The sequence below is a fragment of the Onychomys torridus genome, chromosome 3 (genome assembly GCF_903995425.1).
Source record: "Onychomys torridus chromosome 3, mOncTor1.1, whole genome shotgun sequence".
NCBI lineage: Eukaryota > Metazoa > Chordata > Mammalia > Rodentia > Cricetidae > Onychomys > Onychomys torridus.
In genome coordinates, this window is record NC_050445.1 from 82,044,399 (window position 1) to 82,060,610 (window position 16,212).

The following is a 16,212-nucleotide window of genomic DNA, read 5'->3' on the forward strand; positions in this document are numbered from 1 at the left end:
CTTCTATTGTTCACATATTTCTCTGTGTAGTCAGATACTTACTTCCCAAGGCAGATTTTTTTCTGATTATATATCTAAATTATTTATTTAGTATTTTAATGCATACTATTTTTACTACAGAAGATGATGCTGAGTTTCCAAGTTTTTTCCCTATGGAAGTCCATTGATGCATTTAGGGTTATGCACAATTATCAGCATCTCGGGGATAATTTCTCTTCCTTTGTGGTCAAGAAAGTATACCAGAATATGAGTGAGTGACAGCAACATTATATGAATATCCTTGAATTCTCCATAACATTTAAAATCTCAGGAGATAGTTTACCAACTTCAGTACTTATCTTCAGTAGTTTCAACCATTCATTCTACATTTCATAGCTGGTGATCACAAGCTTGGTAGAGCCCACAGGGACACAGATCATATTTAAATAGTGGAGATTTAATTTTATTTTTTGAATGGAAGATGGAACTTATTTTAAGATAGTGGGTTTTTCTAGTGCTCCTCAAGTTATACACGAAGGCATTTAAAATATGCTAAAAGACACATAGATGCAGAACTCAGTTTGCCAGCTCTCCAAATTCTTTCAGCATATCCAAGGATCATCTCACTGATTTTGCTCTGTACGTTACTGAAGATGGAAAAACACAAGAGACTGTCCAGGTCTAGTGAATGAAGGGACAGCAGTAAAACACTTTGCAGGAACAAAATGTCTGGAGACTCTCCCAAGGGCGTGTGTACAGCCAGGTAACTTCTTCCTCAGAAACAGCAGAATCGGAGCTTGAGGAACAGGAAGAGCCAATAGGGAACATTTACAGTCATGCATTGTACTTTCCCAAATTGAACTACCATAAGCAGCGATGACAGAGGAAATTAATTCATTTGTAACTGAGTTTGGATTCACAGAGAATTCTGGTAGGTTCAAATGGGAGAGAGAGACTTCTGGTCCAGGTACTAGAATGGGCTATTTAGAATTTTTATCTGTTTTTTGAAGGGCTGTCAGCATTCTAGCTGAGGAGGAGGCTAAAAAAACACACCATTTTCCACTTTCTTTCTCAAGAACCTGCATATCTTTTTATTAGTTGGATGGTTGGAGGTAGTAAGCCTCTGTAACGGTGGGGGGTGAGGCAAGTCAGCAGGATGTCTCTAGTGGGGACAGTCTGTGTCTTTGAGTTTAAGCAGCAATGTGATGCTTTCCTTACAAACCTGCTACTGAATATTTGCTGTTCTGAACTTTTTAAAGGCATAGTACCTCCCTATAAAACTCAAAGAAATCTCCAGAGTGGCTAAATCCATCCAGACACACTCTCAGGATCCTGGGAACACAGTGTCCAAAGAAGAAAAAACTGGAATTGTCTTGTGGTCACAACAAAGGTGCTCTTCTTCTTCCTCCCTCCTCCTTTCCCTCTCTCCTCCCTCTCTGATTGTTTTGTTTTTGTTTTTTGTTTTTGTTTTTCTGGAGTTGAGGACCGAACCCAGGGCCTTGCGCTTGCTAGGCAAGCACTCTACCACTGAGCTAAATCCCCAACCCGTTTCGTTTTTGAAACAAGATTTTTCTATGTGGGAATCTCTCAAATCTGATGCCTACCCTGTGAGCTGACTGTGGAGCTGAATCTGATCCTGTTGTTTGCTGTCCTGTGTAAGATGTAGCCAGAACCACAACACACTGGGTGGCAGATAAAGCCTGTAGACTTATGATGCCTCCTAGACATTGAGGGTATCAGACAGAGGAGCAATGGGGAATGTCTGTAATAGAAAACTAAGTGTTTAAATCAAAATGAAAATGAACAGAATGGCTAACATCACATTACAGAGAACAAGATGCAAGAAGTGGGCTATTCATTGTGCAGAAAATATGAAAGCAGTCTAGTGATATTTCTGTCTCTGGTTCTAATAAGATGTCAGTGGTGAAAAAGTAATATTGTCAAGCATAGTAATATGTCAGAGTGAGAATCAATAGCAGCCACACACACCAAAAATAAAGGGTAATCAATTTTTCTAAAGAATGATTTGATCCCACCCTTAAAAGAAATAGAACTGTCAACAAAATAGCCAGGCACCCACACTCACCATGACCCAGACAGGAGCTGAGCTATGTAGATTTAGGGGCTTTCAGCATTTTGACTCTAATGAAGCAGTCACGTCTTTAATGACAAGAGGTTGTTGAAATGCAAAGCATGATGGAAATATGTGGGCAAGACTGTTTGCTTCTTCCCAGTCTCTCTTTAGTAACTCAACTCTTTTGTGGTGTCTCTATTAGGATAAGGTGGAGCCCAAAGAAATTGAGATAGAAAGGTAAAATCAATGTAAGGTAAAAGGAGTGTGGCAGACAACAGACAATAAGGTTCCTGGTTCTGGTTTCGAAGCTGGGTGTTAAAGAAATGAGTGTTTTGTCACTTTGTAAATTCATTAAGCACTCACATAAACCTGCACTCTTCTTTACATATGCTACAAAAGTATGGTGTACATTAGACGTCTTTCAATTATTTACTTTAAAAATAGTTTGCATTCTTTCTCCAGATCTTGTTTAAATAACCCACAGATGTAGGGGCAGTCAATTGAATCCTAGTGTTATGTGTTACAAAATGAGAAGGTAGACAAGATGACCCAGCCCTGGAGCTGCTTCCCAGCACCATCATTACTGGCACATGATGAATAGCATTGGTGTTCCTGCCATCAGTGACTAGAATCATAATCAGAGTATGGGCAAAGTTGCCACAGGCCTTTAAGAAAAGGCAATGAACTGTAGGCTGTATAAATTTGCCACAGGGAGAATGATACTGAGTCACTGGCACTACAGGCTTCATGTTGATAGCAAAGGAGAATGAAGGGCTTTCAGTGTGTGCTTACACTTTAGAAGTAGATGTTCGTCAAGAAACTGGTGACAGGTGTGAGTCCTTAAATTCAATAGCCAGTACTTCTCTTATCATTTCTTCTCAAAAATAGCTGCTAGGAATTATGCTCCTGTTAAAACAGACTATAAGGACTTTCCACCAACCCTTCAATTCCTCATTTTAAGCAATTTTTTTTCCTTTCTTGTTTAATATAATGTGAACTTAAATGTGGTTATTGATTGGCAGCTAAGGACAGTCAGTGAGAAGCTGACAATCACATCTCACAATAAATAAGAAAAAGCCAGAATCCTGAACTAAAGGATGTTTGGAAAAGTGACAGGAGAAATTACTGTGACCTCCACTTGATAAGCAAATGAACCGCACATCTCCTGAGGACTTTTTCCTAAAATGTGAGTCTCTCAGAAAGTAAAGCAGGGGGCAGAAAGAAAAATAAACAATGTTTAATAATCCACTGCAAAACCAAGGTAGTCAGCACCTGGATAATAGATCCACAGGGCAGTCCTTACAATCTCATGATCTTTTTCTGAAGTCTCTGAAGTTCGCTGGAAACAAGTCACATGATTCAGTTCAGCCACCTGCCTCCATCCCGCTGAAAACAGTTCTGGTAAAAGACAGCCTGAATATGCACAATGACCCTTTCTCTTTGGAATCCCAAGAAAAATTCTTTGGTATAAACATAGAAGTGTATTATTTAGTCTTCCAGCAAACACAAAGAGAAACAATGAAATGAAGGAAATGCAAATCATGAGCTGACACATAAGATCCTAATTACCATAATTTGACCCACCTCCCTTCTTCATGGCCGGAAAGTCAGGCTTCTGGATGAGAGAGAGCCAAACAGAGAAGATAACAGCCTTCTGTTCTTTCTCTCTGCTGCTTGTCTCTTCCTTTCTTCCTCTGCTCTGTAAATGATGTTTATTGAGGCAGAAGCCTTCCAACCATTTGCAAGCCCCAATTGTATTAGTGAAAGCTTTGCATGACTACATAAAATGAGCTAAAGAAAAGGCAAAAAGAAAAAAAAAAAGAGGTTGGGGGAGCAGGCACATGCTGTCTTTTCATTCCCTAAAGCAACTGTCAATCTTGGAATGACTTCATAGAACCTGCCAGAAATCTTTCTGAATTTGTCCTTGTTGGATGCAAGGACAGTAAATCTAAAAGGTCCAGCTGTTCTGTGGTATGATTTAGAAAGTATTAATAATTCAGAAAAGACCAGCTCAACACCACCTGTCTAGTCACATCAGGAAGACCACTGTACCTCCTCCTGTACACAGCTCCTAGAATAGTTCTTTTTCCTAGAATACTCCTAGCATTATCTTGTCCCTGAATTTTCCCAAACTATTTGAGGTAAGTTACCTTGGCATAGCTTTTTACATTTATAGTGGTAAATGAACCAGACTGGGATATGTACAAAATGTGTATTTGAATTCATCTAAAATGTGCTCATTAAAATCTGGATCTAAGAAGTATGTTCTTGACTACATTAGTGCCAGGACTTCTGTCTTTTGCTGTGACAAGTACCATAAAAATTAGATCCCTATTACTCATCAGCTCATGTAGGGAGTTGACAGAATGTGTCAATGTCTATCTTATTGATTTTTTTCAAAGAACCAACTATTTGTCTCATTGGTTCTTTGTATTGTTCTCTCTGTTTTTACTTTATTGATTCCAGTCATCAATTTCATTATTTTCTGGTGTCTCTTCTTCCTGGGTGAGTTTGCTTCTTTTTGTTCTAGAGCTTTCAGGTGTGCTGTTAAGTCCTAGTGTGAGATTTTTCCATCTTCTTTATGGGGGCATTTAGCGCTATGAATTTTCCTCTTAGCACTGCTTTCATAGTGTCCCATAACATTGGGTATGAAGTACATTCATTTTCATTGAATTCTAGGAAATCTTTAATTTCTTTATTTTTTCCTTGACCCATTGCTGATTCAGTTGGGCACTATTCAGTTTCCATGAGATTGTAGATTTCTAAAATTTTTGTTGTTGTTGAAATCTAACTTTAAGCCATGGTGGTCTGACAAAATACAGGTTATTCCAAATTTTTTGTACCTGTTGATATTTACTTTGTGACCAAGCATGTGGTCAATTTTAGAGAAGGTTCCATAGGGTGCTGAGAAGATATATTCTTTTGTGTTAGGGTGGAATGTTCTGTAGATATCTATTAAGTCCATTTGAGTCATAATGTCTGTTATTTCCCTTATTTCTATGTTAAGTTTCTGTCTGGCAGACCTGTCCATTGGTGACAGTGGGGTATTAAAATCTCCCACTACTAGTGTATGGGGTTGGGTGTGCAATTTAACCTTTAGTAATATTTCTTTTACAAATGTTGGTGCCCTTGTATTTGGGGTATAAATATTCAGAATTGAGACTTCATTCTTGATGGATTTTCCCTGTGATAAATATGTAATGTCTTTCCCAATATCTTTTGACTTATTTTAGTTTGAAGTCTGTTTTATTAGATATTAGGATAACTATACCAGCTTGCTTCTTAAGTCCATTTGATTGGAAAGTCTTTTCCCAGCCTTTTACTCTGAGGTAATGTCTGTCTTTGTAGTTGAGGTGTTTCTTGTATGCAGCAGAAGGATGGATTCTGTTTTTTTATCCATTCTGTTAGCCTGTGTCTGTTTATAGGTGAATTGACACCATTTATATTAATGGATATTAATGACCAGTGGCTGTTAATTTCTGGGGGGGGTTGTTTGTTTGTTTGTTTGTTTGTTTTGGTGGTAGTGTTGTGTGTTTACTTTCTTTGGTATTTGTTGGTGTGGGACTACCTATTGCCTGTTTTTTCATGGGTGTATCTAACTTCCTTTGGTTGAAGTTTTTCTTCTAGTGCTTTCTGTAGGGCTGGATTTGTGGATAGGTATTGTTCAAATCTGGTTTTATCATGGAATATTTTGTTTACTCCATCTATGGCTATTCAAAGTTTTGCTGGGTATAATAGTCTGAGTTGGCATCCATGGTCTCTTAGTGTCCTCATAACATCTGTCCAGGACCTTTTGGCTTTCAAAGTCTCCATTGAGAAGTCAGGTGTTATTCTTTTGGGTCTGCCTTTATATGTTACTTGGCCTTTTTCCTTTGCAGCGCTTAATATTTTTTCTTTATTCTGTATGTTTAGTAGTTTGATTATTATGTGGTGAGGGTCTTTTTCTTTGTATCTAGTCTATTTGGTGTTCTGTATGCTACTTTTATCTTCATAGGCATTTCCTTTTTTAAGTTTGGAAAGTTCTCTTCTATAATTTTATTTTATATTTTAATTTCTTTTTGTAGACTGACACTGGAATCAATTTCAAAGCACTCTGATCTAGAAACATGTAAACAAACTGGGCAGCAGTGGCGCACACCTTTAAACCCAACATTTAGAAGGCAGAGGCAGGCAGATCTCTGTGAGTTGAAGGCCAGCCTGCTATACAAAGCAAATTCCAGGATAGCTAGAGCTCTTATATACAGAAAAACCTTGTCTCAAAGAAGCAGATGGGGGGGGGGGGGGAAAGGAATATATAAACAGAGCATAAAATAGTTTTCAATCTACATTGTGTAAATTTTTTTATAATTTAATTTAATTTTACATATTAGCCATGGGTTCCCCTGTCCTCCCCCCTCCCGCCTCCGCCCCTGCCTTCTCCACAGCCCACCCCCCCATTCCCATCTCCTCCAGGGCAAAGACTCCCCTGGGGATTCAGCTCAACCTGGCAGATGCAGTCCAGGCAGGTCCAGTCCCCTCCTTCCAGGCTGAGCAAAGTATCCCTGCATAAGCCCCAGGTTCCAAACATCTATCTCATGCACTAAGGACAGGTCCAGGTCCCACTGCCTGGGGGCCTCCCAAACAGTTCAAGCTATTCAACTGTCTCACTTATCCAGAGGGCCTGAACCAGTTGGGGGTTTTGGTTCATAGTTCATGTGTTTCCATTAGTTTGGCTATTTGTCCCTGTGCTTTTTCTAATCTTGGTCTCAACAATTCTTGCTCATACAATCCCTCCTCTTTCTTGTCAATTGGACTCCTGGGACCTGGCTGTGGATCTCTGCATCCGTTTCCATCAGTTATTGGATGAGAGTTCCAGCATGACCATTAGGGTATTTGGCCATCCAATCACCAGACTAGGTCAGTTCAGGCTTTCTCTCGACCATTGCCAGTAGTATACAGTGGAGGTATTTTTGTGGATTTCTGGGGACCTCTCTAGGACTTTGCTTCTTCCTATTCTCATGTGGTCTTCATTTATCATGGTCTGTTATTCCTTGTTCTCCCTCTCTGTTCTTGATCCAGCTGGGATCTCCCACTCCCCTAAGCTCTCTTTCCCTCGAAACTTGCCCTTCATTACTTCCACTGTCATCCAGGTTGTTCATGTAGATCTCATCCATTTCTCTGTCATTGGGCAATCCCTGTGTCTTTCGTAGGGTCCTGTTTTCTAGGTAGCCGCCCTGGAGTTGTGAGTAGCAGTCTAGTCATCTTTGTTTTACATCTAGTATCCACCATGAGTGTGTACATAACATGTTTGTCCTTCTGAGTCTGGGTTACCTCACTCAGGATGATTTTTTCTAGATCCATCCATTTGCCTGCAAACCTCATGATGTCATTGTTTTTCTCTGCTGAGTAGTACTCCATTGTGTATATGTACCATATTTTCTTTATCCATTCTTCAGTTGAAGGGCATCTAGGTTGTTTCCAGGTTCTGGCTATTACAAACAAAGCTGATATGAATATAGCTGAGCAAATGCCCTTGTGGTATGATTGAGCATTTCTTGGGTATATGCCCAAGAATGGTATAGCTGGGTCTTGGGGGATATGGATTCCTAATTTTCTAAGAAAGTGCCATATTGATTTCCAAAGTGGCTATACAAGCTTGCATTCCCACCAGCAGTGGAGGAGAGTTCCCGTTGCTCCACATCCCTCTTCTATAATTTTGTTGAATATATTTTCTGTGTCTTTGAGTTGATATTCTTTTCCTTCTTCTGTCCCTAGTATTCTTATATTTGGTCTTCTCATGGTGTCCCAAATTTCCTGTATGTTTTGTGTTATGGCTTTTTTGGCTTTAGTATTTTCTTTGACTAACGAATCTATTTCCTCTATTATATCTTCAATGCCAGAAATTCTCTCTTCCATTTCTTGCATTCTGTTGGTTATGCTTGCATCTGTAGTTCCTGTTTCTTTACTCAGATTTTCCATTTCCAGCATTCCCTCAGTTTGTGTCTTCTTTAATGCCTCTATTTCGGTTTTCAAGTCTTGAACTGTTTCCTTCACCTGTTTGGTTGCTTTTTCTTGGTTTTCTTGGCTTTCTTTAAGGGGTTTATTGATTTCTTCCAACTTTTTGTTTGTCGATTTTTAAGAGAATTTTTCATTTCCTCTTCAAAGGCCTCTAATCATCTTCTTAAAGTCATTTTTAAGGTTGATTTGTTCTGCTTCTTCTGTGTTGGGATGTTCAGATCTTGCTGATGTAGAACCACTAGGTTCAGATGGTGCCATATTGATATTTATGTTGTTGACTATATTTTTGCATGGGCATCTACCCATCTCTTCCACCACTTAGTGCAAGAGCATTGTCTGTGTCTGAGGGAGCCTCTTTTGGTCCTATGGGAGCTCTTGGTCTAATCAGAGCTCTTGGTCCAATCAGTGCTGATAGACTCTGTGTCTCAGGGAGATGCTGTTAGTCCAATCAGTGCTGGTGGCTCTGTCTCAGGGAGCAGCTATTACCAATCCATGCAGGGTGGGCTTATGGCTCCGGTGGTCACTGGTGCCATGGGGGATGATTGGATTGGTGAATATGGTGGGGGAGGAATCTGCTGCCTAGTCTCTGGGGCTGCACTGGCTCAGGTGTGGGGGGAGGGACACAGAACATACCCCTAAGGCCTAGGGGCTAGAGACCTGGTCTGCCCAGTCCAAAGATGAGGCCTTACCTATTCCTAATCAGTGCAAGGTGGCCTTATGGCTCCAGTGGTCACTGGTGTCTCAGGGGATGTTAGATTGGAGAGGGGGATAAAGCTGATGCCTGGTCCCTGGGCTCCAATGGATGGGTGTAGGGGCATGGAATGTGCCCCCAGGTGCCTTACCTGTTCCCAATTAGTTCCAGGTATTTCTTCAACAAGCAAAAAAGCCTGCCTTCCTGTTACCACTAGACTGGAAGCTTCTAGCCAAGGAAGGTGAGGAGTGGTCCAAGTAGCTAGAGGAACCTGGCAGAGGTAAATTTTGGACCATTTTTGAAGGTCATGAAGTGAGGAAAGAGGAGGGACACACATGTTACCAGGCCTTTGAAGTCCATATTCTACTTCCAAGTTAACTGTGAGAAGAAAAAAAAAGGGGCAGCCAGGAAGGTACTTACAATGAGGCCACCTTGGAATCAGATGCTGCAAAGCAAAGAGGAAAGATGACAGAAAGATGATAGAAATGCAGGTGTTTGGGGCTGCAGGCGACAGAAATTTCAGTTCAAAGAATCTAAAACATTGAGCACAGTTTGGGGACTTAGAGAATGTGGCTGATACAGTGACCTATATTTCATCAAGGACCTTTCATCTATTCATGTATTCTGGTGTCAGCTTCATAGTGTGACTGGTTTTCTTTTTTGGTCAAAAAATGGCTACTGGTCTCATCTCAATTCCCATCTTTCTCATTGGCATCCAGGAAATAAGGGGTGAAGGTGTTTGGGGATGTCTTCTAGGAGAATGTCATGGGACAATAAGTAGGAATATTCTTGAACACACCATTGGCCTTAATTGTGCTCCTTCCTAAACCAATCACATGGGCAGGCTTGGCTTTATGATTTGCATGTGTCTAAGTCCATTCCTGGAACAGGAAATGGAGTCAGTTTTGCCAAAATGAATGAGCAGCATAGGGGAAGGAGTAGATAACCAATCAAAGTCATAAATCTCCTGGGAAGAAGAGAGAAAGGTGTATGATGAGTAGACAATTGCCATATTCATAAATGCTGCTTAGCAGCCATTTCTGGCTTCCCACCTTCCACCTTCCTGGCATTCAACTTCCTGACTGCTAACGGTAAATGGGCCTTGAGTACATTGCAACCAATGAATTCTGAGCAACCACCAGTCCAGAAACTAAAAACCAATGTAAATCTGGAGAAGCCATCTCCAATGCTACTTTGGAGATTATTTAGTGTTCAAGATGGTAGCTATCTCTTCAGCACACATGACTGAATGAGCAGAGCCCCTAGCCAAATCATAATGATGATAAACAAGAAATACATCTGTTGTAAAATCTACTTAACACCAGACACAGTGACACATAGCTCAGGAGGCTAAAGCAGCAAGGTCATGAGTTCAAGTCTATTCTGGACTACATAGTGAGGTCCTGTGTGTGTCTGTGTGTGCATCCACTTAAGATAACTTTTCCTTTGGATACACTTTAGTCTATCCTTGATCCAACTATGAACAACATGCATGTCATTGACTGATGTCAGCATCTCTTTCTGGGCTAGGAGACTACATGAAGAAGATACCAGTATCACATGCTTTATGGGTCCAGTTAGGTATGAGTATGTAATAGAAGCAACTTAGAAAAAAATTGGTTTCCCTGAGAGTTTTCTCTTTTGGACAGGACTCTGCCTTTAGTCCTCTTCCTCAAGAGAAACAAAACAAAGATGATTCAAAATTTGTCTTTTTATGTATTTTATAAAACTATTTGATTGGAGACTAGAGTGAGTAGATGATTTTTCCAGTCATTGTTTTATTTGTTCAATAAGTACAATATGTCAGCATTGTCCAAGAGGCAGAACACAACAATTAAAAGAACTTCTTTACTGGTTTTCTCCCAACACACTCCGGGGGGGGGGGGGGGAGATGCTGACAAACCATTTAAAAGTTTTTATACCTGCTCTAACAAGCCACTATGCAAAGTTGGGGAGGATGATGGAGCCTGTTGTACCCAGCGTCCCCCAAAGACCTCCAAGAGACCAAATCCAGCAAACAGTCTTTTTATTGATGTGAGTTAGCCTGGGTCTCTCCATCCATCTGATGCAGCAGCTGAGCAGGAGAGACCATGAGTAGCAATCAAGCAGGGTTTTTATAATGGTTAGGGTAGGGGATCTGGGGGAATTCCAACTCTATATAGTTACAAGCCCAGGACTGGTGCTTACTTCAGGTTAGTAAAGCTTGATTTGAACTGATTGGAGAGTTGCAGCTGCAAGAAAATTGCCATATTGTTGCTGGAGTTTTCCTGCATGGCCCACAGTCAGGACAAATCTCTCTCACCCACCAGGCTCATAGATGCTCAGACCCAACCAAGTAAACACACAGAAACTTATATTGTTTACAAACTGTATGGCCGTGGCAGGCTTCTTGTTATCTACTTCTTCTATATTAAATTAACCCATTTCTGTTAGTCTATAAATTGCCATGTGGCTCGTGGCTTACCAGTACCTTACATCTTCCTTGTCATGGCAGCAGCTGGCAGTATCTCTCACCCAGCCTTTCACTTCCCACTATTCTCCTCCTTCTTGTCCTGCCTACCCTATCTTTCCTGCCTGGCTACTGGCCAATTAGCACTTTATTTATTTTAACCAATCAGAGCAATACATTTGACATACAGAACATCCCACAGCACTTCCCCTTTTCTTTTTTTCAAAAAGCAAGGTTTTAATTTTTATATAGTAAAATTTCAGATAACAAAACAATTATCAAGCAAGAATTATAGTTACAATATTAAAGATGATATCCTATCTATCTTGTATTTGTGAGTCTAAGGTTTTATATCTAACTTATCTTTTATCATAACTGAGAAAATTATAACTATCTAGTCTTCAACCACATCAAAGACCTCAAAAGGATATAATATTACCTGAGAACTGGTGGGAGAAGGATGCAAACAACTTTCGGGAGTCTTGTAGGGTAGACAGAGACAGCTGGCAGCCTGGACAGTCACCTAATGTTCCTTTGTAAAGTTGGGGCATTTGTCTTCAGCCCACAGGGCTAGAGTCTCTTAGTCACTTTTTTCAGTGTCCTGTAGAATGTCTGGCAGTTGCCTCTGCGAAGCAGGAACCTGAAGGACCATTTTGTCAAGCAAAGTTTAGTGGTCACCTTTCTATGGGTCCTGCATGTCCAGTTGATCAAGTAGTCCAGGCAAGAACAGTTTCTTGCCCAAATGGCTATTTTTGCCAAGGTGAAGATAAACTCCATATGAAGTGTCTTCAATGCCCATCCTCCTCTCTGAAGTAAATCAGTGCTGCCAGGAGCAGACATGTCTCACTGTCCAGAAAGTCTAAATTTTAAAAATATTTTAAATGCCATATTCTGTAGACCTTTGAAGTGTTTGAAGATTACCTGTCTATCTGAAAAATATCTATGTATACCTAGAAAACTTAACATGACTATAAGTTTGACTATCATAGAAGACTAATTGATCTGTATTTCTTAATTATCCATTACAATCTAAATGAGTTGCATAAACATAATACCTCAAACAAGAGTAGAAATATATATACAGTGTAACAAAATTAACTTTAAGTTTGTATCAATAGACTAAAATCTATACCAATGTAAGACATTTTAAACAAGTTGTTGTTCTTTAAAAGTAAGTTCATTAATCTACCCTTTTATCTTATTATATCTATATCATATCCCCCTTTTTTAATAAAGAGATCATATTTATATCAACCTGATTTAAATAAAAATATTGGGTTTTTTTTCTGTCCCACACCAGAGGTAGATATGAGGTAGATCACTGAATCTACCCTGAGAAAAAAGATAAAGAATTAATAGGATAAATGGGTAGATCATTGAATCTACACTAAAAAGAAAAAGGGAAAGATATAAAAATGACAAAAGGTAGATTATTGGAACTTTTATGAAAAGAAAAAAGAGAATATGAATATGATAAGAAAAAAGATCAATTTTTGAACCTACTTTTAAAAAGGAACTGCTTGTTAAAACAAGGATAAGTAATGAAAATTTTTTTGTCTGAGTTTATCAAATGTTACCGGACTGGACATTGTTATATATAATGGAGTTTTTCACCTGAATCTGTCAAATGTTAATGGACTAGACATCATTAGAAACAGCCAGGCGTGGTGACACACACCTTTAATCCCAGAAATCCAGCCTTTAATCCCAGGGAGTGACAGCAGAAAGTATATATAAGGCATAAAGATCAGAAACTAGAAGCATTTGGCTGGTTCAGCATTTGGCCAGTTAAGCTTTTAGGCTTTCGAGCAGCACAGTTCAGCTGAGATGGATTTGGATGAGGACTCAGAAGCTTGCAGTCTGAGGAAACAAGACAAGCAGAGTAACTGGTGATGTGAGGTAGCTGTGGCTTCTTCTGTTTCTCTGACCTTCCAGCATTTACTCCAATAACTGGCCTCAGGTTTGATTTTATTAATAAGACTCTTTAAGATTCATGCTACACCATATCTTCTAGCAATTTATGTTATTGTATCTATTTTTCCAGCAGACTCATTTCCTCTGATAGTTAGACATCCCATCTTTAGCTGCAGGAAACTCATTCCCTCTGACAGCTATGGTATACAATCTATAACAGCATAAAACATCCCACAGGACATATCTGGTGCTTTGTTTATTATGCCAGTTGTGTTATATTATATTCTTTAGGTTATGACAGGAAATGTCTAGTGTGCAGCTCCTACTTGTCTGGGTCTAGGGGCAGAAGGGCAGCACATCCTCTGGTGGGTGTTTTTTTAAGAATAATTTGTCCAAGGGCCTGCTGCCCCCATCCAACCCTTCTCTAAGATGGCTACAACCCTGGCATCCTCTCAGAGCCAACACTGGGCTTGTTTTCTAAAAACCATTCAAAGTTCCTTCTCTTTTCACATATATTTATAAACTTTCTCATTAGTGTATATTAATTATATAATAATAATAATGAGTTTCATTATAACATTTTCACATGCACACACATATAATGAATGGATTTCATTCATCTTCACTCCATATTATCCTCTCTTGTCCCCCTCCAACTCCCATTAATACCTTTCTTCTCCCCCAAATAACCCCTTCCACTTTCATGCTGTGTGTGTGTGTGTGTGTGTGTGTGTGTATGTGTGTGTGTGTGTGTGTGTGTGTGTGTGTGTGTGTGTGTGTCCATCCCTATGAAATATCGGGATTGTTACAGGAGTAGATAAAGAGTTTATTTGCAGGAGCATGGACAAATTCTTCTGTCCATTATTTTCTGACATTCCCTGAGACTTTGGGGGTTAATATAAATGGTCCACTATGGCTGGGCACTTAACAGTCATTTATTCTCAATGCTTCAACCAGTAATGAGTCTCTAATCACTACCAACCACTCACTGCAGAAAGAAGCTTCTCTAACCAAGTTGACAGAAGCACTGTACTATGTAAAATATACATGCTTATTTGGAAGGCAATTTGACAGGAATATCATGTCTATTTAACAGAACAACAGTAGTAGCTTCCCCACTAGGGCCTATGACCTCCCAGCCTTGGACTTTTGACCAGGTTTAGGACACCAAAAAAGAATTTCTATCTGTGGAGCAGACATCAAATCCACTCCTGTAATAGACTTGCTACCATTGCACCCGTGGGCTCATCTGGCCTACCTGGCTGAAACTATTGAACACGGAGTCCACAGAAGAGTAATAACCAAAAGAAACCCAAAAAAACATATCCATGTAAAAAGTACTCAAAAGTAGAAAGTGAAGTTTTGTTTGTTTGTTTGTTTTTAAATATGGAACGCTTCATGAATTTGCATGTCATCCTTGTGCAGGGGCCATGCTAATCTTCTCTGTATCGTTCCAGTGTTATTCTATGTGCTGCTGAAGCAAGCACGAAAGTGAAGGTTTTAAGTACTGTATTTATTAAAACATTTTAGGCTTTGGAAATATACTTTTAAAATATGAACATTGTCACTAATATTGGACTAATATAATATTTGTCACTTCAGTGTGTAGTCAACTTAAAAAAATTTTAGGCCCCAAAAATCCACAATGATACATCCTCTATAGACTGCTGGCAATGGTCGAGAGAAAGCCTGATCTGACCTAGTCTGGTGATCAGATGGCTAAACACCCTAACTGTCATGCTGGAACTCTCGTCCAATAACTGATGGAAATGGATGCAGAGATCCTCAGCCAGTCCCCAGGTGGAGCTCCAGGTGTCCAACTGTCGGGAAAGAGGAGGGTCTGCAAGAGTGTGAATTGTTGAATCCAAGATTGCAAAAAGCACAGGGACAAATAGCCAAACGAATGGAAGCACATGAATTATGAACCAAAGGCTGTGGAGCCCCCAGCTGGATCAGGCCCTCTGGATAAGTGAGACAATTGAATAGCTTGATCTGCTTGGGAGGCACCCAGTCTGTGGGACCAGGATCTGGCCTTAGAGCATGAGCTGGCTGTTTGAAACCTTAGGCTTACACAGGGACACTTTGCTCAGTCTGGAAGGAGGTGACAGGACCTGCCTGTACTGAATCCACCAGATTTAAATGAATCCCCAGGGGTGCCTTGATCCTGGAGGACATGGGAATGGACAGGAGGGGCTGGGGTTGGGGGCAGGAGGGGGGAGGACAGGGGAACCCATGGTTGATGTATAAAATTTAAAAGACATAATAATAAAGAAAAAATATATATTAAAAAAATTTTAAGTTGATAATGATTTACCTTTTTTCTAAAATTACAATATTCTGAAAAACAGAGAAATAAAGTGTAGCATAAATTATCATAATCCAAAAAAGTGGATATTTTTATTACCAAAAGCCTATTTTTCAAGGAAAAACAAAGTATTAAAATCTTTAAATATATTTAGAGATGAATAGCTATAGTATTCCATAATCTCATGCATATAATTTTTTAAAAACTGTTTAGGCCTTTGTGTGGTGATACATACCTTTAACCTAGCACTTGAGGGGCAAAAGCAGGTCAATGGAGGTCTGAGCCACATGGAAAGTTCTATCATAGCTGAGTTACACCGAGAGACCCTGTCTCAAAAAAAGTTTATAAAGCCAACTTGTTTCTTTCTGAAATTCTGCTTTTTGAGGTTAAGTACTACTGTTTAAGTGACCTTGTATAGTGTCCAGTTTCATGATCCATGTCAACAGGAACAAATTGTATAAAATTTCTCGGTTTAGCTGAGAATAACTTGGAGCCTGCCACCCCACGCCTGCTCTCTGTTTAAGATTCAGTGGGTTTTTCTTCTATAAATAATCCCTACAGTGCATTTAAAGACATCCAGTCTTATTGTGAGATTCCAGCACAGAATACCTGGGTGATTCTGATTAGGTCATAATCTTCAAAACACTAGTGACAAGATGTTCAATTTTCAGATGTTTCTTTTTTTATCCAATGAGATCATAATTTTGTATTTGTGTGCTATTTTTACTATCCTCCCTCCAGGGATGAAAATATAAAGGCATAAAATTGTTATTGAATGCAAGCTTTGCAAAGGTTATAACCTA

General features: G+C 39.6%; 1 protein-coding gene and 1 non-coding gene across 6 annotated transcripts in view; one reads left to right on the top strand and one right to left on the bottom strand.

Moving 5' to 3' along the window:
• Lhfpl3 (LHFPL tetraspan subfamily member 3) overlaps positions 1 to 16,212 on the top strand; it is a 520,977-nt gene that overhangs the window by 421,046 nt on the left and 83,719 nt on the right. The gene's annotated exons all lie outside the window — the stretch shown is intronic.
• LOC118581013 lies at positions 14,485 to 14,591 on the bottom strand. The gene has a single exon (XR_004944653.1). It is a non-coding gene; the product is annotated as a U6 spliceosomal RNA (small nuclear RNA).